Consider the following 22,500-nt stretch of genomic DNA (forward strand, 5'->3'; position numbering starts at 1 on the left):
CCAGATTTCTGCTTGTTTAAAGAAATCTTTCATCAAAATCACTTATCAGAAATTGAGATCCATACACGTAATAAAAAAAAAAAGTCTCTCGATTTAACCTAATTGTGAGCCTTTCTCTACAGTATACATCCCAGCAATTTGAGTTTATTTCCGGTAGGTCAGGTGAACGAAGGCCTTTTATTTTTCTTTAATGAAGTGAACCTCCGCATACCAGAAGTGGAGAGCTTCGTCAGTGCAAGAAAAAATGAATTACTGGTTAACTTTAGTAAGAATCTCCGAAATAAACTACAGCAATACGTTACTATGTTTTTCTGATTATAGATGGTAATGGAGTCCTTTTGCTTTTTAGTATGTTCTGTGGTTATCCTTTTATAACCTTCGAAACGAAAAGAAGAATTTCATTAGATAAGTGTAGGACAATCAAGACCACTTTCATGATGAGACAATAGTTGTCATATGTCACCAACATTATAGCGATGCGGGTTTGATGATATATAAGATGATATTCCCACTCTGTTGTCGTTAGTGCACATTCCCATATGAATCTTTTCCGTAAGGGGGATAGTGTGTCGTCAGTGCACCTCATGCGGTGCACTGTAGGCATTACTTAAGGTACTTTGCAGCGTCCCTCCGGCCTCTAACTGCAACCGCATTTATTCCTTTTACTATACCTCCGTTCATATTCTCTTTCTTCCATCCTACTTCCTACCCTCTCCTAACAATTGTTTCATAGCGCAACTGGGAAGTTTTCCTTCTGTTACATCTTTCAAACATTTTTACTGTCAATCTCCATTTCAGCGCTGATTGACCCCATAGGTCCCAGCGCTTGGCCTTTGGGCAAAATTCTACATGCTATTGTATTCTATTCAAATGAATCTTTCTGTGTCTATCGTGATCTTGGTCCACGAGCTTTGCAAAATTGGGTCCTCCAAGTGAGTTGTTAGCAATTTCCTCTCGTTAATTTTAATTTCCGTCCTTCATCTCAGCTGAGCCACGGAAATTGCAGTATTGGTCCTATATTTCCAGCACCTCTCGTTTTGTTTCCTCGCACTGATTAAACGAGGAGGATTCTGCTAGTCTTTTCTGCTATTACCGTTACGGTCACTTTTATGCCGAGTTCAATGGGCGCGTCCCTTCTCGTTGCACTGAGGGGCCACGACATCCCAATCATACATTAGGTGGTAATTAGTAATTCGGTGTCATTCGCTGCTCAACTGTATAATTATTCCTTCGTGTCTTGAGTCTTTTCTACTTGTAAGGTCTAGCTAGAGAGGCATTTTCAGCTTATTTCAAGTCGTGTGTCTAAAGAGAGAGACTTATAAGGTGTCTTTACATTACAGGCAAAGTATACGGCAGAGAGAGAGAGAGAGAGAGAGAGAGAGAGAGAGAGAGAGAGAGAGAGAGAGAACTTGCAAATTAAAGATAACCGGTAACATCAGATATTATCTCGCGCAAATTGGTCTTAATTCGATTCATTTCCTCTGTATATATGTCTGTTAACTGCATCAAGTGGAAGGTAATGAACAGATTTTGATGAATCACTTTTAAAACAGTAATTGGATGTGCCCCCTCCAGATGACTAACTGTCTGTGAACACCGGTAACGATGTGACTGTTTTTCACTCAAGAAATCACGCCAAGCCGTCATCGTTGTGCTGAAATAAACTTCTTATCAGGTGGAGGAAATCAGTCGGAGAAAGTATTCATCAGAATCTTTTCACTCGCTTTCGAGATAGTTTTTCAAAATACCGACACGCTCACAATTGCCATGGAGGGGTTTGCAAATTCTGACTGTTCTGTCTTTCAAATTATTTTAGAGGTAATAGTACTGGAGTGGTTTCGTGGTAAGGGAGAGCTATCCGAGTTGATTCTGTTGGATATTCCAATAACTCAGGAGACTTCAACCTGGATTTTATAACAGTGTAGCGTGTGGAATTTTAGATAAAAGATTTACATCAATTAAAGGTTTTCATATAACCGACGTATTTGCATGGAAAACTAAATGACCCAATTTATTAAGCAAGATTTTGCTTTATATCTGAATTTTAGCAGCTTTAGGGTCTTATTCAGTGTTATTTTACATTGTTTGTTCAGTCAAAATTATTACTTCAATTTAATCCCAATTCTCTTCAGAGAATTAATTGACAGTTCTGCGGATAATTTTGAATCGTAATTTCAGTGTCTTAAAATCCTTTTGACATCGAATGAGCTGTAGTGATTGGTATATAATTATTAAGATGTGTTCATAGTAGGTGGCAGGACGGAGACTAATTTAGAGACTAGAAGTATTTACTTTGGAAGGAATAAATGGCTTTTATGCTACAAAATGAGACTTTGTATACTTCAAAATGAATTTATAATTTGAGGAATTTATCTGTATCTTAGTCTTATAAACTCTTCCAGAACTCCTTGTCTGCCTTTAAACAACGTTCCCAGAACATTATTTAATTACCTCTTCTAACTAAAAACTTTTGAGTGGCCCATCTTCAAGTGTTTTTATTTCTGTTCGTTAGGTTCTTCTGGATCTTAGTCTAACTCATGAGTTACCTTCATTTTGTCCCTTCAGAAAGTTTTTGATATGATCTTTAGGGTGAAAGATGAGCATCTTGGTAATACTGGCCCTCAAGTGTTATTCGGAACATACAGAGCAAAGTGCTAGAGTGAACTCCCTTGGTCGTGTATAAAATCTTTTGTTCAAGGGCAAGACCGTTAACCAGATAGAGTTGGAGATTCAGTGTTATCAGTCCTATAACGTTGGTTACGTTCGTTTGTTTGGTGCCACTCCGACAGCTGAAATAGATTGTAAAAGAAACTATTAATAATGTCAGACTCAGCGAGCCTCGTCATTAGTATCATAAGGAAAGAGTAAGATTATATAAGCCTGATAACAAGTTGAGACATTTCCTTTTGAGCAAGTAAGTAAATAAAAGAAAAACGAATATATGCGGGATTAGTAATTAACTGAATGTGCTTTTTGTTTGTATTCACTGAGTTTTCCAGGAATCGTTTGTGGAAGAGACCGGTTGTAGTTTAATCTTACCAGCTGGTGAACCTTTAAAACATCGTTAAATGTGGAATCATCGTTGTATTATTTCTCTGTACACACCGTAACTTGAACTTAGGTTTTTGTTTTTGTATCCCACTCTTCTTTGGAACTTTCGGTAATCGTTTTGAAATCAGAATGAAGCTGATTACAAGCTCATCAGACCTGGCAAGCTGTTACGTAAACTAATCATGATTTGAAAAAATCAGATGATGTTTGAAAATAATTGTTAATTAAGTTTACTCTTAAACAATACTTGCGTGCGTTTAGCCTCGCCTATGCTTTGCAAAGGTTATGAATTCTTAAGCAACAGATAATATTCGATACTAGCGATCTGTTATAGCCTAGACACTCAGCACTGAGTGTACTTACTGCAAGATATTTGCAAGTGGGCGCGATCCCTGAAATAGAGCATGTAATGTATACTATGTTGTACTACACCAGTGTCTGGAATTAAATTTATCTCATGTAACGAGTGAAATATCGACTTATAATCAAGTACATGTATGAATATATTTTTATTACTGGAATCGAAAAAGTATGTTGACATGTTTTCGGATCTGTGATTCGTAACCAGTTACTAGAACCATGAAAGCTGTCCCCCAGTTATCAACAGGCAGCACTGATTTCTTGGCAAGTTGATTGTTAGAGTTTTCATCCTTGTGGTAGTTATCCGATGTATCCGTGGTCGACGTGACAAAATGTATTCTTAAACTTGAAAAGTAGAAAATTTTCACTTATCCATCTTGTTAGAGGTGGATTACAAGCTTTTCCTTTAGAAACTTTCTTAGTTCACGAAACCAAGAGAGAGAGAGAGAGAGAGAGAGAGAGAGAGAGAGAGAGAGAGAGAGCGGGGCAGCGGGAGAAAATAGCACAAACTAAAAATATGAACCTGCTTTCGTTCCCACGAATCGGAAACAATTCCTTTAAAATTTACACCATTTCAGAGTTTTGTTGGTCATCGGATGTAACTGGACGGAATTATTTTGGCCCCATTTTAGATATTTATGAGGAAAGTTTAACCGGTTTAAAGAAATTTCACACAGCGTTACATGTAATTATATAGTTCTTATCACAATTAACTATTATTCTTCATAGTGGTAATAATCACTTTATTACTGTCAAGGAAATAAAGGTGATTTTGATTAAGTAGATCAACGTTGGATGTAGTCCGCTTAAATTGTAATTGTTTTATGTGAGTGCAATGGATGTTTGCATGTTCCCCCGCAATGTGTTTTAAGAGATAAATGCAAAGAAAAGCAGAGTTTGTTTTAGATACGCAAGTTACACCAACAGCTTTTTTCCTATCTCTGACATTCAAATTTGTACCTTCTCCTAAAACATCCCGCTTGGTAACTCTGAAGATAAGACAATTTTCAAGAATCATAATTACTCGTTTGTCGGATTCTCTTAAATTTATAATTTTCCTGCGTTTCCAATTATTATTCATAAAAGTTGAAGACAAAAATGAAACGCAAACTTCTTGACAGACTGAGAAAATTGCGCGATGGTCTGTTCAAATGCACTTACAATCTTTTTTCCAGCTCTTTTTGAATCTTTTCATATCTCATGTTTTTCGATTGTTTACGTCAGTGTGAAAGAAATCACGTTTTACCTGATTCAATTCGTGCTCAACTGTGCTTTTGTCAAAATGTGAACTTATAGTAAACTATGCTTTTTTGTTTAAATAATTAGGATAGCGTACTTTCCTTAACGCATTGTTTTTATTTTTTTTATTTTTTGCAATTCACTGGTTTGTTATTGGCGCCAATGTTTTCATCTTACTTTTTTATAATTGTGTTATTATTATTATTTGTTATTGATTATTTGCAGATTTATTTGATTTCGATGTAATCTATGCTTGTATTCAGTTTAAATCACCATTTGTTGTTACCTGTAAATATTAAAATTTCTTTATTGTTGTGTTTGTATTTGCAGTCTTATTCATTTCCTTTTTTTGTTCCTTTCCCTCTTTTACATATGGCTCACTGTTCTATTGCAACCTGCTAAGTAAGGTCGTGGTCTTTTTGCCTTGTTCCATATCGATGTATGCGCATTAAGAACAACAATAATTTGTTGTCTCCAAGGAATTTTTATTTTACTATCGACTAACATATTCCCACTTATCCCAAAAGTCTCGCTCTCAAATGAGAGAAAATCTTGTTGTCTTTCCCACATTTGTGCTCATAGCTGTCGCCAGTTAAAATATCTCTGAATGAGGATACTATAACCTTTGGAATAATTCATAAGGGATAGGACAGATCATTTACAAGCCTAAAGGTGTTTGTGCTGATGCTATTTTAATTTAAGGAACGTGGTAATAAATAATATATTTTGTTTGTAATTAAAACGTATTTTTGGATATTAACGCCAGCATTTTTCCATTTAATTCCAGGATTCCATTACGGCTCCTATTAGAAGAACAGTTAAAGTAAGTAAAAAATTTTCCCCCGAAAACATCACTTAACAATTGTCATCCTTTCTAGGGTAGGTCTGTTGTTCCCTGTCACTGTTGGTGCAGTTTGTCTCTTCATGTTTGGAAATTTTTTTGCATAGGCAAGGGATAAGACTGCAGTTTGTATTGTATGTAAAAGTTTTTGTTGCAGCTGGAGTTCAGCTTTACTTATTTTCTTGTAGGCTTCAAACACTTTTATAAATAGATGCAGGGAGATTCAGTACATCAGACCATCGAGACCTCAGACGTTTGCCTTTTTCATCATGAATATTTGTTTACGTCACGTTTCTGCCACTTTTTTCCTCATTTAAAGATGAAATCCTGAGAGGGTGTTTACATCTTACTTATTTAGGGAATAAGAAATATGTACAGCCTAGGGTGTTAAACTGCAATAAGTAATGATTAATATATTTTTGGATGTCAAGCAAAGAACACATTACAAAGGGATAGGATACGACGTTAGGTTCATTTAATATATATACTATATATATTTATATATATTTTATATGTATCACATATATATACATATATATATATATATATATATATATATATATATATATATATATATATGTATGTATGTATGTATGTATGTATGTATGTATGTATGTATGTATGTATGTATGTATGTATGTGAGAGAGTGCTCAATGGAGAGCATTTCCTTAAGAGGAAAAGTCCATGGGCCAGCGTGGTTGAGAACTGGTAAGCGCTTTATCCTTCTGGAGTTAGCCTCTGAAATGTGAAAAGAAATTATATATATATATATATATATATATATATATATATATATATATATATATATATATATATAAATATGTATATATGTACACATATACATACACATATATACATTATATATATACATACATACATACATACATATACACACACACACACACACACAAATGCCTGCGTGAATTAAGGTCAGTGTAAAATTCACTGAGAATTAATGATTGTAATAATAATTGGGAAGGGTTCTGCATATAGTGTTAGCGGATACCGAGATTATGAAGCCTTTACCTAGACTATTTTTCAATTACTTCGGAACCACCTCCTGAAAGGTATGCAAATTTCTTCTTGTAATCAACAGTGAGCTCTTCTTTTCCACGAAGAATATTTGTTCTCTTGCAGTAGTTATCATTTTTGAAATATTTCCTGTGCATTTCTGCTTTCATTCTTCATCATCATTGGATCTCATCATCCTTTTCTTCTTGATAAAAATAATAATATTTGCTTAAGACGTCATTAGTCTTATTGAGATAAGAATGACCTATCTTAGTATCACTGTATAATCGATAGAATGATCTAATCTGGTAGTTAAAGAATAGTAGATTTCACGATGCTTTATTATAATGGAAAAAAATAGTGACATTCTTTTGCTATAAATTAACTTATGATTTCAATATCTAAGAGGATATTAAAAAAAAAGAGCACCTATTTTGTCGGAGAAGAATTTTCCCTTGAGCAGGCGAAGAAGGTCATATAAACATGACTACTTTAATTCATAAAATTCCCAGTTGGATAAGAAAACTCCAGAAGAATAATGTGACGCGCTATAAATTCGTTGCCCAAACGAAGAATTCACTTAGTATTATTGCACAATTCATGTCCGTTTATTTATGAAATGCCTTATGAGAAAATCGTGTCATTGCTTCACTATTCATCAGTTATGACGCAACGCAAATGTAGGAGACACTCAGACAATGCAGCTCATATGTGAACAGTGGTTGAATATTTATGTGCCTCTTTTGCTCATCAAGTTAAAAGGAAAGACCAGAAATGTGTGAATTGTGGCATAAGGATTCGTTAACATCCTTTACCCATGGAATGACTTAAATTGAGGAATAGCCACCGGGGGAAAACCTGTTAAGTTTGGAGCACCATTCACAAATGGTTCTTGCTCCTTCATAATGGAATGAAGTTTTTTGGTATATTTTGCAAGTAATCTGGACATCTTTCAAACCTAGTACGAGCCTCAGCATTTAGGAAGTCTTTCAGGTGAAATAATTCTCCTTTTGCCAATAGATTCTTTAAAGATGAAATTCAGAGCACAGAAAATTCAGAGCGAAATTCTCTTGAAACATTCTCAGAGATGTTCAAGTGTCCATGCTATCCTAAACAATAATAGTAAAGAAATGTGCATCCACGTACAGGAGGATTAATTCTGGAGCGTCCCCATAAAAACTCATATAGTTTTGATAAGTTGTCGATACTGTGTTGATTGATGTTCATAGTCATGTTTACATGCCCTACTTCGCCTGCTCAAAAGAAAATTCTTCTTCGACAGAATAGGTGATATAATAGGTGTTAATGTTTTGTAATATCCTCTTAGACATTGAATTCATACGTTAATTTATAGCAACCGGATGTCATTACTTTTTCCAATATAATAAAGTATAGTAAATTCTTCTATTCTTTAATTACTAGATTAGATCATTCTATCGATTATACAGTGATATTAAGATAGGTCATTCCTATCTCAATAAGACTAATGACGTCTTGAGTTGATTGATAGTTACACGGGTAAGGTGTCGTGAGTTCAGAGAAAACATGCGAAAGTAGTGAAGTGATTATAAGAATAGATAATAAAGTTTAGTTGAGAGTAAATGAAAACCAGTAAGGAAGATAGTTGAATGTTAAAAGTAATTGTTCAAAAATGAGAATGGTAGGGTGCTATCTAAAAGTAATGTTACCAACAATAGTATGACAGGGGAAGAAGTAAAACAAAGTAAGTAATACGAAAATGCAACAGGCTCTACAGCAGGTGTGGAATAAGAGATGAATGTCTAGGAATGGAATGCGTGAATAGTTTGCGGTACAAAATCTTATTCTTGGAAGTGAAATATGACTGTCGGTTATACTTGAAAGCAAAAAGTTGGCCACTTCAGATGATAGAATGCAAAGTTATTGCATCGAATTGATGATCAAGAAGAATATGATCAAAAAGGTTTGTCCAAGTCTTGGAAATGTTGGTGTAAGTGAATTCAGACTAGTTTTAAAATAAACGCAATATAAAATTTTTTTGATCCTGTAAAGGGATGTGTAAATTATATAAAATATGGAAAGGAAAAGACCTTGTGTGAGACTGAATACCCAAGGAATACGAATGAGCATGGTAGGCTGTGGTCGGGGTGAGGGTAAGGAAACATCGGGGGAGGGTATGCCACTGAAAATTCGTTTGGCTGAGTGTAAAAAGAGGCTTTGATAGTGCGAAATCTATTTTGTCCTTGATTCAGAATTTCAGATACTAAATAGGAACTCTCTCTCTCTCTCTCTCTCTCTCTCTCTCTCTCTCTCTCTCTCTCTCTCTCTCTCTCTCTCTCTCTCTCTGATGTCGTAAACTTTAAGGGAAAACAGCTTATTGCAGAAGCATTCGCAGATACACAAATACGGGTGAACATGATATATTGGTCAATTAATTTTGGGGAAAAGGAGAGAAACGTTCTCTGGTCTTTTTTATCAGTTAACTTGCGGATTGAAATACAGCCATGAGGTATGTACAGTATATATATATAATATATATATATATATATATATATATATATATATATATATAATATATATATATATATATATATATATATATATATATATATATATATATATATATATAAAATAAAATCCACGAAGGAAAGGAAACAGTGGAATACTTCGAGGCCTTTCGATTTCTGTCCTTTACTTAGCAGACTGTAAGTAAAGGACAAGAAGTCGAAAGGCCTTGCAGTACTCCATTGTTGCTCTTTTCTTCGTGGATTTTGTCTTTATTTATATATTCCTCACGTTCCATATTTTCGTCATTCAGTCATACATATGCATACATACATATATGTATATATATATATAAATATATATATATATATATATATATATATATATAAATATACATATATACATATATATATATATATATATATATATATATATATATATATATATATATATATATATATATATAAAGCTTAATAGATAAGAATCAGCTTCTGGAAAATATATTCCATAACATCCAAAGAATTAGAGCCAATGAAATGGGTGCCTAGATGAAGTAAATGGGGACGAGGCATATGACCGGTGGTGTTAAGAGTTATGTATATGAGATAAAACCGTTACCAGTAATGAAGAAATAAGATTTTCCTTTGCAGTAGCGACTTTTCACTATTACATGGGATGGGTGTACATAAAACTCGTCCTGCTATAAGTTATACTTCCTATTTTGGGGTCCGTTTATTTTTTTTTTTCCTTTTCACCTATTTTTATCTCAGACAATTAAGGTCTCACATCAGGTCTATATTTGGCAGACTTCCATGATGTTATAACCATTAGGAAAGTCGCCGAGAGTTTTTACCGCTTTTGCTTGATGATTTTATGACTGGTTCTGCTCACTGTGCCTTGTCAGTGAATGCAGGTATGAATATGAATATATATATATATATATATATATATATATATATATATATATATATATATATATATATATATATATACTGTATATATATGTATATATATATGTATATATACTGTATATATATGTATGTATATAGTATATATATATATATATATATATATATATATATATATATATATATATATATATATATATATATATATATCTCTTTATCTCATACTTGTTATTGATTTTCTGCTATTATAGTTTTTTCAGTATAATTTATAAATGTTTTTAAAGGTAAAATTTAAAACTACTATAATGTCTAAAATTGTTTCAGCCTTGAAAATGACTGGAAAAGTAAGTCACAAACTTCGGCAAGACTGTTTTTGTACAAGATGCTCTCTTGTCGCTTCGCTTCAATTATATATACATATATATATATATATATATATATATATATATATATATATATATATATATATATATATATATATATATATATATATATATATATATATTATATATTTATATATATACACACACACACACACACACACACATATATATATATATATATATATATATATATATATATATATATATTATATATATATATATATATATATATATATATATATATATATATATATATATATATATATATATATATATATATATTGTTACTTCAAGTTTAACTGAAGTTTTTCTTGCTTTTTTGTTGTAGTTGTTTGGACCTTGTAGTGATTAGCAATTCATTTTGTTTATATCGATTAACCTGTAACTTTAGTTTATGGGTCTGGTGCTTTGCTGGCTTTTAAGAGGGCAGACTTGTCGTTGAGACGTTCAGAATCACTAGAACACAAAGGGGTATGCATTCTGAGAGTAAGTGGTTTTTATTGTCGGCATTTCTCTTGTGATCATATGAGGTAATGGAACTTATATATTATATATATATATATATATATATATATATATATATATATGTATATATATATATATATATATATTATATATATATATATATATATATATATTGAATACCATACATATACATACATATATATATATATATATATATATATATATATATATATATATATATATAAACACATACATATGCATATAGTTACACACATTTATATACGGTTTGATTACCTCAAATTGTTAAAAAAAATTTCTCTATGATCACTAAGCGGTATGCGGAGTATAAAACAGCTTGCTCTTAGAATAAATACTAAATGGTTTTATGTGGATCTTAAATAGAGCATCTATTTTGTCGAGCATGTTCATGCTCTTAGAAAACGTCAGACGCTACATAAAACAATGTCACTGCCACTAGAGGATCGTGGGAATGTGGATATAGTCATAATTGTTATATTTTTCTAAATATTTATTTATATTATGTATAATATGATAATAAATATTCGAGTACTAAGTCATCTTAGAGACAACAGTAGCGATATCGTTAGGAGAGAGATATGTGTACATTTCTTTATATGTATGAAATTTTTGCTGTTTTTTTTAGGTGAATACAAAGATTAAGATTCAAACCATTCTCATCTCGTCTTGCATCTTATCTAATTCCCCCTCTCTATAATGTATAAATGTCCATCACTGAGGAACACGTAATAGTTCTGCTGGGTTTCTGAGCTTACTGAAATAATTACTGAATGCAATCTGGTTTCCCTTGTTAATTTTAAAAAATTACTTATTGTTCTTTGTAGCCTTGAAATTTTCTTTTATAGTGCCCATATTTCCTTACTGCTTTGGTATCATTGGAATGATCTCCCTCCGGATGTCAGTTTTTAACTTTACTGTTTAACTGATTTGCGGCAACTTCTTGGTTTATGTTAGTGCACTTCATGACTAGATGTGTGCGTGTAACAAGTAACTGTGTGGAATTTAAAGTAGACTGCACTATAACAAAATAGTAGGATATTGGTCACCGTGTGTCTGTAACATGGTGGAAGATGGCTTATTTGTTTTTATAATACTGTGGATGGTCTCAGAATTTTCATGGCGTGACCGATGTAGCTATGTTTAGGAAGTTGGGGTATCGTACTGAACCTTAAAACTTCAGTACATTGCTGGCCATGTGTTTCTTCTATCTGCGGTCGGCGGTACTGCTTCTTATTTCCAGGGGTAACATCAAGCTAAGTCAAGAAAAGATTCATAGATTCACTTTTCCATGGGTCATAATCTGTCAGTTATTGTTTTAAATGCCATTGCTTCTTTTTTAAAGGCTTTGGCATTTACCATGCTGTGGTATACTGCTCTCTCTGGCTGATTCTCATTAATAGCAATATTCTAGTCAGTAAAATTCTCCATTATTCCATGGTTGCAGTCGCTTGCTTTCCATTGGCGGGCACAGTCGAAACATTGTAAAACTAAGTCCATCCCATTCTCTGTTAGCACTGAGGCGTCCACCAAAATTGTTTGGATTGCAGTGTCCTGGCTTTATATACAGTATATGTATAAGTCCATCAAGTAAGGGAAGACTATTATCTATGTTGAGATATGTAAAAATCGGCCCCAGAATAGGGTGGGTCATGTCTCCGGTGCTGTGAGGTTATGAAAGATCTGGAAACGGCTGGAAATGAGCTGCAGGCATATGGGAAAAGACAATGTGGATTGTGAATGCTGTGGTTTGGACGATGTTTGCTGATGTCACTATATGGTAATTGTTGATAGTGAATGGAAGCTGCACAGGCTGGTGTAAAAGTGCGAATGTGTTTGTAAGGAAAGCTTTTAGGGATAAGTATTCAAGAGGGAACATAGAGTATGACTCGCATAGAATGGGTGAAATAGCCAAGGCCTTGTGAGCTCTGCGGAAGTTTCAAAAGAGGAGGCTGCCTAGGAAAGCAAAATTTATAATGTGACGGAATTGTTCGCCTACTCTGCGTTATGGAATTGAAGTTCGCATTGTAAATGAAAATGAAAACTCAGAGGTGGAAACCGTTTAGATGTAGTATATGTGGGGTACGAAAGGTTGAAAGGGTAGAAAATGTAAAAATGTGATAACTTAAAAATGATAGTATAGGTGACAAGAGTCTTTTGAGGTGGTTTGGTCACTTGGAGAGAATGGAGGACAGTTTAGAACAAGAATGTATTATTTGGAAAAGTTGGAGGAAGGATAGTATGGGTCCAAGAAAAGCAGTGACTAGATGGAATGACAGAGGTAGTGGAATTAAGACAATATCCAGAAAGTATGAGAGCGCATCTAAGAAGAGGTTAGTGCTGCAGAGCATGCAGGAGTGTGCATTGCTCAAGAACCCTGGGTGTAGGTGTGTAAAGCAGTGTTCTCAAAGGTTTATTCTTAATTCAGCAGTTAATGAGTTAAGATATATATATATATATATATATATATATATATATATATATATATATATATATATATAGTATGTATATATATATATATATATATATATATATATAGTATATAGTATATGTATATATATATATATATATATATATATTATGTTTGTGTACATACATATATATAATATATATATATATAAAATTATGTGTATGTGTATACATACATTTTATATAATATACACACACACACACACACACACACACATATATATATATATATATATATATATATATATATATATATATATATATATATATATATATATATATATATATATATATATATATATATATATATCTCTGGACCGATCTGATGCACTTATTAATTCTAATTAAATTACCTTTTTTATTTAATCAGTTGTCTTTGCTTGCTTGAAATTCGTGCAATTAGATTTTTACTTGAAGCGTTTCGAAGCTCTGGTAAAACCTGGCGATCATCGTTAACCTAATGGTAATTTTCGGCGCTCGTTATGATTCCATGGGTTGTAAATTTATGGTGAATCATTTTCTCTTTCTCTTTTTGCGCGCTTATTAAAATAAATCTCATTTAGATAAGCCGTCAGTGCCAGCTTGCTCAAAACATCATCATCTTTTTCACCTTTGTTGGATTATTTGTAAGGCTCGTTCAGAGGTCACCGTTTTAGGCCTCGTCACATTAATCCCGCATCAGTATTCCTCGAGGGTAAACCATGAACTCCGTGAGCATGTTCTTGGTGCGCGGGCTCGAATTAAGAGCCAATTTGGGGAATTTATTCGCCACTGTTGTGTACGAAGGCGAAACCAATCCTCGACCCATTGCCATCGAGGTCATGCATTCTAATCAAGTCTTTCGCACAGGGAATCGATGGCTCAGGCAACATCACCTACACGATAACAAAGCAAGTCACCGGTCTGCCCTTACTTGAAAAATCAATAGGTTGTTATTCTGATGCTGTATTGTCAGGTCATTAACTCTAAATATAAAATTATAAAAAAAATACGCATAGTAGCATGAGTCTCGAAATGGAGAAACAAATCCACAGTTATGTATGAGTAGATACGTATATTTATAAATAAATCTGTACAGAGACTTCGGGAAACTGTTCTATTCCCCTGTTTAATCTGCAGATTGAAAAGGGGAATCGAACAGATTCCCGAGATCTCTCTGTAAAGATTGATTTTTAAATATATGTACCCACACATAACTGGATTTGTTGCTTCAATAAAATTATCAAAATATCAGTACCTCTGCAGTTTATTGAAAGTCTCCTTAAAACAATTAAACTAATTTCTATCTTTTTGCCTTGCACAAGTTGTTGTTTCTCCGGATTGAGAGCATTTCCACCTATTTGTAGCGTTTGCACTTAAGCTCTCGAGCTATTAATAGAAGCAGAGGTCATTCCTTTCTCTGGCTGTTGATACTGGCATTTGTACGAAAAATCTGTTTGGTCAAGGGGGAATTTCGAAAAGAATTTCCTTTCAGGGAAATTCTTTGCAGAGTTATTAGTACCTGGTTTCCCAGTTCCTTGGAAAACATTTTCACCATCATCTTTGCTTTTGTGATATTTTACCCCGTAGAGGGGTAGTACCGTCACTGCAACTCACGCGGTGCACTGTAGGGGTTATTTAGATTGCAGGTAGGGTTGCCCCTACCTGCAACCCCTTTCGTTCCCGTTGCTGTACCTCTATTCATATTTTCTTTCGTCCTACTTTCCACCCTCTCCTAACAATTGTTTCTTAGTGCAACGGCTAAGTTGTCCTCCTGTTACACCATTAAAGCCTTTTTACTCTCAATTTCCTTTTCAGCGTTAAATGACCCAGTGCTTGGCCTTTGGCCTAGATTTTATATTCCGTTATATTTAAAATTATTCATTCTTGGATAATAATAATGCCATAAGTTTAGCAGCAAATTAGAAAGATTTCAAACGGCGAAATTCAGTAGAATTTTTCCTAAAATATAGACCACAGATTTATCTAGCACAGAGAACTTAGACAAAGTCAGCAATGTTTGGTGGGAGGTGAAATGATTAACAGGTGACACTAGAAATATGTCGGTATGATATGTGAAAGTTGTTGCCTTTTAGTTTTCTATGAAAGAAAACTATTGTGCCGGCTTTGTCTATCCGTCCGCACTTTATTCTGTCCGACCTCAGATCATAAAACCTACTGAGGTTAGAGGGCTGAAAATTGGTATGTTGATCATCCACCCTCCAATCATCAAACATACCAAATTGCAGCCCTCTAACCTCAGTAGTTTTATTTTATTGAAGGTTAAAGTTAGTCATAATCATTAGCTGGAAACGATAGGATGGTCACCACCGGGCCGTGGTTAAGTTTCATGGGCGCGGCCCATACAGCATTATACTGAGACCACCGAAAGATAGACCTGTTTTTTCAGTGGCCTTGATTATACGCTGTAGCGGCTGTTCACAAAAAACTCAGTGCGCCGAAGAAACTTCGGCGCATTGTTTACTTGTTTATATTCTTATTGGTTGTTTACTTGTTTATATTCTTACTGGATGGTGCTCTGGATGTCATAATCTGATTGATTAAAAGACTGAATACTTAGTGTAGATTTGTTTAACAGTTTTAAGATATGATAAATATACAAGGTGTGTTCTGCATGGTAGTACATTTAAATTTTAATTTGATTTCGGGAATATCAGTTCTGGAAGAAAAACTAGAGGCAACATATTTCTGTATCAACTTCACTGACTCCACGCCACTGTTGAGAGAACGATCTTTCATATGGTATAGAATATGACTATATTTTTAAACATTTTCATTCTGAAAAGAAATAATAATCTATTGAAATTTCATCTTTACACTGACCTTACCTTTTCATTATGCACGAGGAACCCTGGACCTGGGTCAGTAGCCCGGTAGCAAAGATACAGGGAAGTGATGAGGTGTGAAACATGTTAATACTACAAGCATTCATCCTAAACTTGGAAAGAAACGGTGAATACTTTCAGATTTAAACATGTTGAGTTAACCTCATGACTTCAAAAAAAAAAAAAAAAAAAAAAAAAAAAAAAAAAAAAAAAAAAAAAGCCTGTCCTGCGTCAGCAACTGTAAAGACAAATGACGCAGACAGAAACGGTAACTCCTAAATATTTGGACATCTTAACGGTGACCTTATGAAATTGTTCTGGACGCGGACCCTGAATCGAGGCCGACGCTAGAATGGCAATAGCTTTAAGTGTAGGCGAAATAATTAGTCGGTCATCTTGTTCTTCAAGGAAGTCTGTACCATGTACTCTTTTGGCATTTTTTGTGCCCCTTTACCACTAATCATTTGACCATTCTGCCAGTTGGTTTCGCTATCTTTCTTGTTAAATCCTTTTTTAGCTTTCTGTAAAAGAAAACTATTGTACCGGCTTTGTCTGTCCGTCCGCAGTTTATTCTGTCCGCACTTTTTTCTGTCCGCCATTTTTCTGTCCGCCCTCAGACCCTAAAAACTACTGATTCTAGGGGGTTGCAAATTGCTACGTTGATCATCCAACCTCCAGTCATCAAACATGCCAAATTGCAGCCCTGTAGTCTCAGTAGTTTTTATTTTATTTAAGGTTAAAGTTAGCCATAATCGTGCTTCTGGCAACGATATAGGATAGGCCACCACCGGGCCATGGTTAAGGTTTCATTGACCGCGGCTCATACAGCATTATACGGATGCGACCGAAAGATAGATCCGTTTTCGGTGGCCTTGATTATACGCTGTACAGAAAACTCGAATTGCGCTGAAGAAAGTTAGGCGCATTTTTTACTTTTTTTTTTAGCCGGTCATGAGGATATTAGAGCAACGTGTGGATTGGATTAGTTGACTTTCACCAGAGTTTTCATGGCAGGAATTTCGCTCAAATTCAAAAATAGATAAGAAGTACTCTCATGTAATCAGATTAATTACAGTTCATTCAGGAGGAAAAAAAAAGCTCATTTAACTCTTATAATTCACTATAATTGATATAGCGGAAAAAGGACCTAAGTTGCCGTTAATTGTTTGAGGCAGCAATAAAGTGAAACTTGCAGCGGTGTTTGTTTTATACAGGTTGCATTCTGTTGGCAGCCGCAAGTCAGCTGTAGATTGTTTGATTTCTTTTGAATTAAAACAAATTTAGTAACTTTGTTCAGCGATTTTGGGTTCTTCCTTAAAAAAACAATGAACCTTACAAGTAAAATATATGTAAAATATTAAAGGCTTCGCCATATGGCTAAATGTCTGTGAATATTCTTGCTATCTAATGTGCACGTAGCAAGTAATTTAAACTTATCATCATTATTTATATTTACTGAATCAAGATTCGCAAAATCTCTCTCTCTCTCTCTCTCTCTCTCTCTCTCTCTCTCTCTCTCTCTCTCTCTCTCTCTCTTTAAGTTAACTACATGTAATCATAAACAGTATAACGTACATTTTATCATTTTCATTTTCAATTCAAGGCCCATGGTGACTTGCCAAATACAATCGAAATTTAAATGTTGCCAGAACTGGAGCTATTAATAGTCGGTTCACCGGAATCTGGAAATGGCCGTTGAGAGCATTAAGAAGCAATTTCTTCTCTGGAGAAAAGGCAATGGGATGCAAATGTAGAAACACGATCGTCATTAGAGGAATTTTAACAACAGAAAATTAGGGATCAACTCAGGACGAATGAACACCTTTGGTGTCGATGTCAGCGTCGCGGTCGGCCCTTGGGTTTAAATATGAACTACGGCGCTGTTCACATGAAGCGATTCCAACCCGTTGTTTCGAAATCGGTGGGATTTCTAGGGAGTCATCACACACAAATAGACGATTTTTGTTTTTTGACGCTGCTCCAACGCGAGATTTCTGCTCACCCTTTCTCCGCCTTCAGACACATGTGTTTCTGTGCAACCGATCACACGGCACAGTTGCGGTGGCACTTTCACAAGAACACGTGGGAATGGAGATTCCTATGTTTAGAACATAATTGTCCTTATTCAGGAAACTGGAAACATTCTCTTATTGTTGATGCGGGTTTCTCAGAACATGAGAGCGAAGACGTAAAGTAAAGGTGCTGAGAGGAAGTAGGGAAGACTCTATGGACATTCCGAAATAAGTGAAAAATTACGGTTTGTATTCTCTGAGTTTTGGTTACAAGGGTACGAACTTTCCCTGCATATGGATCTTTCAAAATAAGTTGCACCCAGCAACGTTTTTTTCCCGTTTACCCCCGTGATATAGTATCCAGACGCATTCTGCTTCCTCGACACCCATTTTGGTAAAAAAAAAAAAGGGGGGGGGGGGCTGTGGTTGGAAATCGTGGCGTTGAACGTGTAATGTAAACAGTAACTCTGCGACTCCCACTTTAGATCGAGGCGATTGAAATCGCCTAGTGTGAACAGGGTCTAAAGGAGAAGGTCGGCTTTAAGTTACTGAAATTCCACTTTGTTCTTACTTCTTTTCAAGCTTTAGTGTCATCGTTAAAATGTCATTGTGTAGGTCTTCCACTGCTTATCTACCTATTTAATCTTGAGTGTGTGAACTCAAGGGCAGAGTTCTCAGTGGTTGATACAAAGGTCAGCGTTAAGACGTTGAACAATTTCAGTGTGTCGATTATTTATTTATTTATTTTTTTTTGAAAGTTTGGTACGTGACTTCTAGTTTTATGTTACCAGTTGTAGCAGCATCATAGTGTATACGTTTTATTAACCATCTCCACTGTTGAGGAGGGTGCGAATACTGAGGATGGGATAACCGAAATGGCCTCCGCAACAAAAAAATGTTTCTGGGTGCAACTTATTTTGATTAATACATATGCAAGAAAAGTTCGTAACCTTATTACAAAACTAAGAGAATACTGTACAAGCCTTAATTTATCTCTGTGTATTGTGGAACGAAAAGGTTAGCGTTAGGCTGAAATTTCCGTGTGATAGTTTTGCTCTTCAAAATGACAAAGTTTAAAAAGATAGTTTCTTCGGCGCAATTCGAGTTTTCTGTACAGCATATACTTCTGTATGAAACTTTCAGCCACGGCCCATGGAACTCTTAGTCGCGGCCCATGAAACTTTCAGCCACGGTCCGGTGGTGGCCTCAGCCACGGCCCGTAAAATACTCTCAGCCGCGTCCCATGAAACTCAGCCACGGTCCTGTGGTGGCCTGTGTTGTTGGTGGCTATAGTGGTGCCAAATGTACGATTATGGCTAACTTTAACCTTAAATAAAATAAAAACTATTAAGGCTAGAGGGCTGCAATTCGGTATGTTTGATGATTGGAGGGTGGATGATCAACATAACAATTTACAGTCCTCTAACCTCGGTAGTTTTTAAGATCTGAGGGTGGACGGACCTTTGGTGTCGATGTTAGCCACAAAGTCGGCACAATAGTTTTCTTTTGCAGAAAACTAAAAGGTCTTGATGAATAAATCACGAAAAATGTCCTTTCACCGCTTCCTGTGGGGGAGGAACAAAGGTGGAAACGACAAATAAAATGCAAAGTTTAGATTCTGTGTAGATCACGTGGAGCGGGGTCAGTAAGGTTAGAATGGAAATATTTAAACACCTTCAGTGATGGCGGGCATGAGGCGACTTAGCACCTCTAATTTTTTTTCGTGGAATTGAATGCGAAGGCAAATAATGTTAAATATCGGTTTTACGTTAACAAATTAAATCAAATATTTACTTGTCAGTTAGTAATAGCCTTGGGCGTTTGTTAAGTTTAATTAGTAATTTTTTAGAGTAAACTATGGATATTAATGGAAACAAATTCGACGCAGAAAGAAACAGAATATACATGGTAACTGGACTTTATATATATATATATTTATATATATATATATATATATATATATATATATATATATATATATATATATTATATATATATATATATATATAATATATATATATATATATATATATATATATAAATGTATATTTATATACATTACATACATACATACATATATATATATATATATATATATATATATATATATATATATATATATATATATATATATATATATATATATATATACTGTATATATATATTACATATATATATTACAAAGGTGTATTTATCCCTAGTTTTCAGGGAATTTTTTTAATACTTCCATGAGGGGAAAAGATTATGACAGCATATTTCATTATTTAATTACGTTGTGATATCGGTTAAGCTCAAGTGACTACCATTTGTGAGCCTAGAAGACTTCTGTAGAAGATACGATGAAATTGTATTAATCCGTTTGCATATGAAGTGCTTCACTTGATACTTCGATCCATTGCCTAGGAATAATTTCACACAAGTTTTCGATCGAGTTCAAATCAGCTGATTTTGAAGGCCAGTCCAGAAGGAGGTATCGAGTATAACTAAGAAATAAGTCGACATTCCAGCACACACAAGACTCGGATAGGGCACAGCAACATATATTGCATGTATGTAGCCTAATGCGCATCTTCATAGTTTTTTCATCATTTTCCCTAACAAAAATGTTTAAAGAAAAAGATTACTCGGTATTCACGACTCATGAATCTAGGTTATCAATTAAAGTAGCGTTAAACATTATTAATTCGGTATTTGTAAGAAAATTGGTTGTATAAACAACCACTTAAACATAAGCAGAAATATTACCAATATAAATCCTGATATGATCGAATGTGAAGAGCTGTCAATGACGTCATCACTTATCGGCACTGGCCTGATTGAGTGCTTGGCATAGAGGCCTGAATTTCCTGAATTTCATGAACAGAACTAACTTACGCCATTAGTCAACTACAACTTTCCCATTAGTGGAGAAACCTATTCAACGGTTTTAATACATTTCCCTCATTCGTAATACAGTTAGGAGACCTTTCTCATGCTATGCAGGCTACTTAAAAGAATTTACCGTACGATTTTTCGCAGTTTTCTGTTCAAGGAAATTTCCGTAGTTTTAATATGGTTCGTTTGTAAATTAAATTCTACTTTCTTCTCTTCAGTTTACCATATATTGTACATAATCAATTCACATTCGAAGTGCATGGCTCTTTGTCTCAAATAAAGAAATAAGACATATTGGGCATAAATGGGGAATTTCCAATTAGCAAACAATTAACGGAAGTCACTGACGACACCTGACGGTAATAGTTTGATTTTACCATTATCGGAGAACTTTTCGTGTTGCGTGCATATTAATTGCCGCAACAACTACACGAGATGAATTCTGTTCTAGCTCTCGAAAATGCTCTATCTCCCTTCATCTAGGAGTCTTCATCTAGCATCCCTAAGTTATTATTCACGATAAGAGAAAATATTTTCCTTTCTGGCCACTCAGGGGGATTTGTTTGTCTTTGTCACCTCAAACTTTCTAGAAAGTTATCGACGTCTTTTTAGATAGTATAATACGCTTTTTCCTCAGCATAATTCTTTTTGTAGAGCCCTTGATTTTTTTTTAAAGTGGGTTTGCTGAATAACTTTCAGCGCAATTTTAAATGCTAATATAAAGTCACTCTTTGATATTTTCTGTGGATGTAAACAAATTATATTCATCTAAAATCATGAGGTATTAGGCTTTGGCTTTGACAATAATGAGGACTGTTTTAAGGGATGTGATGCCAGTGGGGAAGAAAACCAAATATTTCGTGCAAGATAAGATCATTTTTGTTTTCTTTCTCCCTGAAAGTGAAGAAGGGGCTTTGAGATACGGGATTTCCCAGTATTTTGCTATTTGGCAATCATGATGGCTGTTTTAATTTTTTAGATTAAAGGAAGCTACGATATGCTACGCAAACGGAAAGCAAGGCCCATTGTGGCCTTGACACACAAAGGCTTCCCATCTTTTGCTCGTGCGTTTTCGTGAGCAAGGATGTGTTTATTTCAGAAGAGTTTGTAAGGTATTAAAGAAGCATGAATTTTCTCTAGGAAAATGCAGGTACACGACTGGCTCCTTTTACATGACTAGTGACAAGTATATACGTTGGTTTGCAGAATAAATCTTGAAAGGATTAATTTGTTTCTGAACTCTTTGGAATGATAATTATTGTTCTTCACTATGATTGGCGTCATACAGATTTTTCATACTCGTGGCTTCATCTTATTTTTCAACGTCGGAGTCTTTTCTAGTTCTGGTAACTTCTTTGTTGCAAAATTCTCTCTCTCTCTCTCTCTCTCTCTCTCTCTCTCTCTCTCTCTCTCTCTCTCTCTCTCTCTCTCTCTCTCTCTCTCTCTCTCAAAATCTGCATTTTTCCAAGGCTTCTTGCCGATCTGTTGGTGGTTGCTGTTTATTTTTCCATCGAGCGCCGACCAAAAGTGAGGTCTGCTCC

General features: G+C 34.6%; 2 protein-coding genes across 4 annotated transcripts in view; one reads left to right on the plus strand and one right to left on the minus strand.

The window, feature by feature from the left end:
* Positions 1-22,500, minus strand: part of Alk (Anaplastic lymphoma kinase) — a 1,114,821-nt gene that overhangs the window by 917,589 nt on the left and 174,732 nt on the right. The window lies entirely within an intron of this gene.
* Positions 1-22,500, plus strand: part of LOC136844390 (uncharacterized) — a 663,809-nt gene that overhangs the window by 14,135 nt on the left and 627,174 nt on the right. For 2 of the 3 annotated variants that reach the window (XM_067113486.1, XM_067113501.1), the window contains exon 2: positions 5,438-5,473. The exons of the other annotated variant lie outside the window; for it this stretch is intronic. The gene's annotated coding sequence lies outside the window, so the exon portion shown is untranslated. The remainder of the gene's footprint in view (positions 1-5,437; positions 5,474-22,500) is intronic. 3 annotated transcript variants of the gene reach the window in all.

Source organism: Macrobrachium rosenbergii, chromosome 12 (assembly GCF_040412425.1).
Source record: "Macrobrachium rosenbergii isolate ZJJX-2024 chromosome 12, ASM4041242v1, whole genome shotgun sequence".
Taxonomy (NCBI): Eukaryota; Metazoa; Arthropoda; class Malacostraca; order Decapoda; family Palaemonidae; genus Macrobrachium; species Macrobrachium rosenbergii.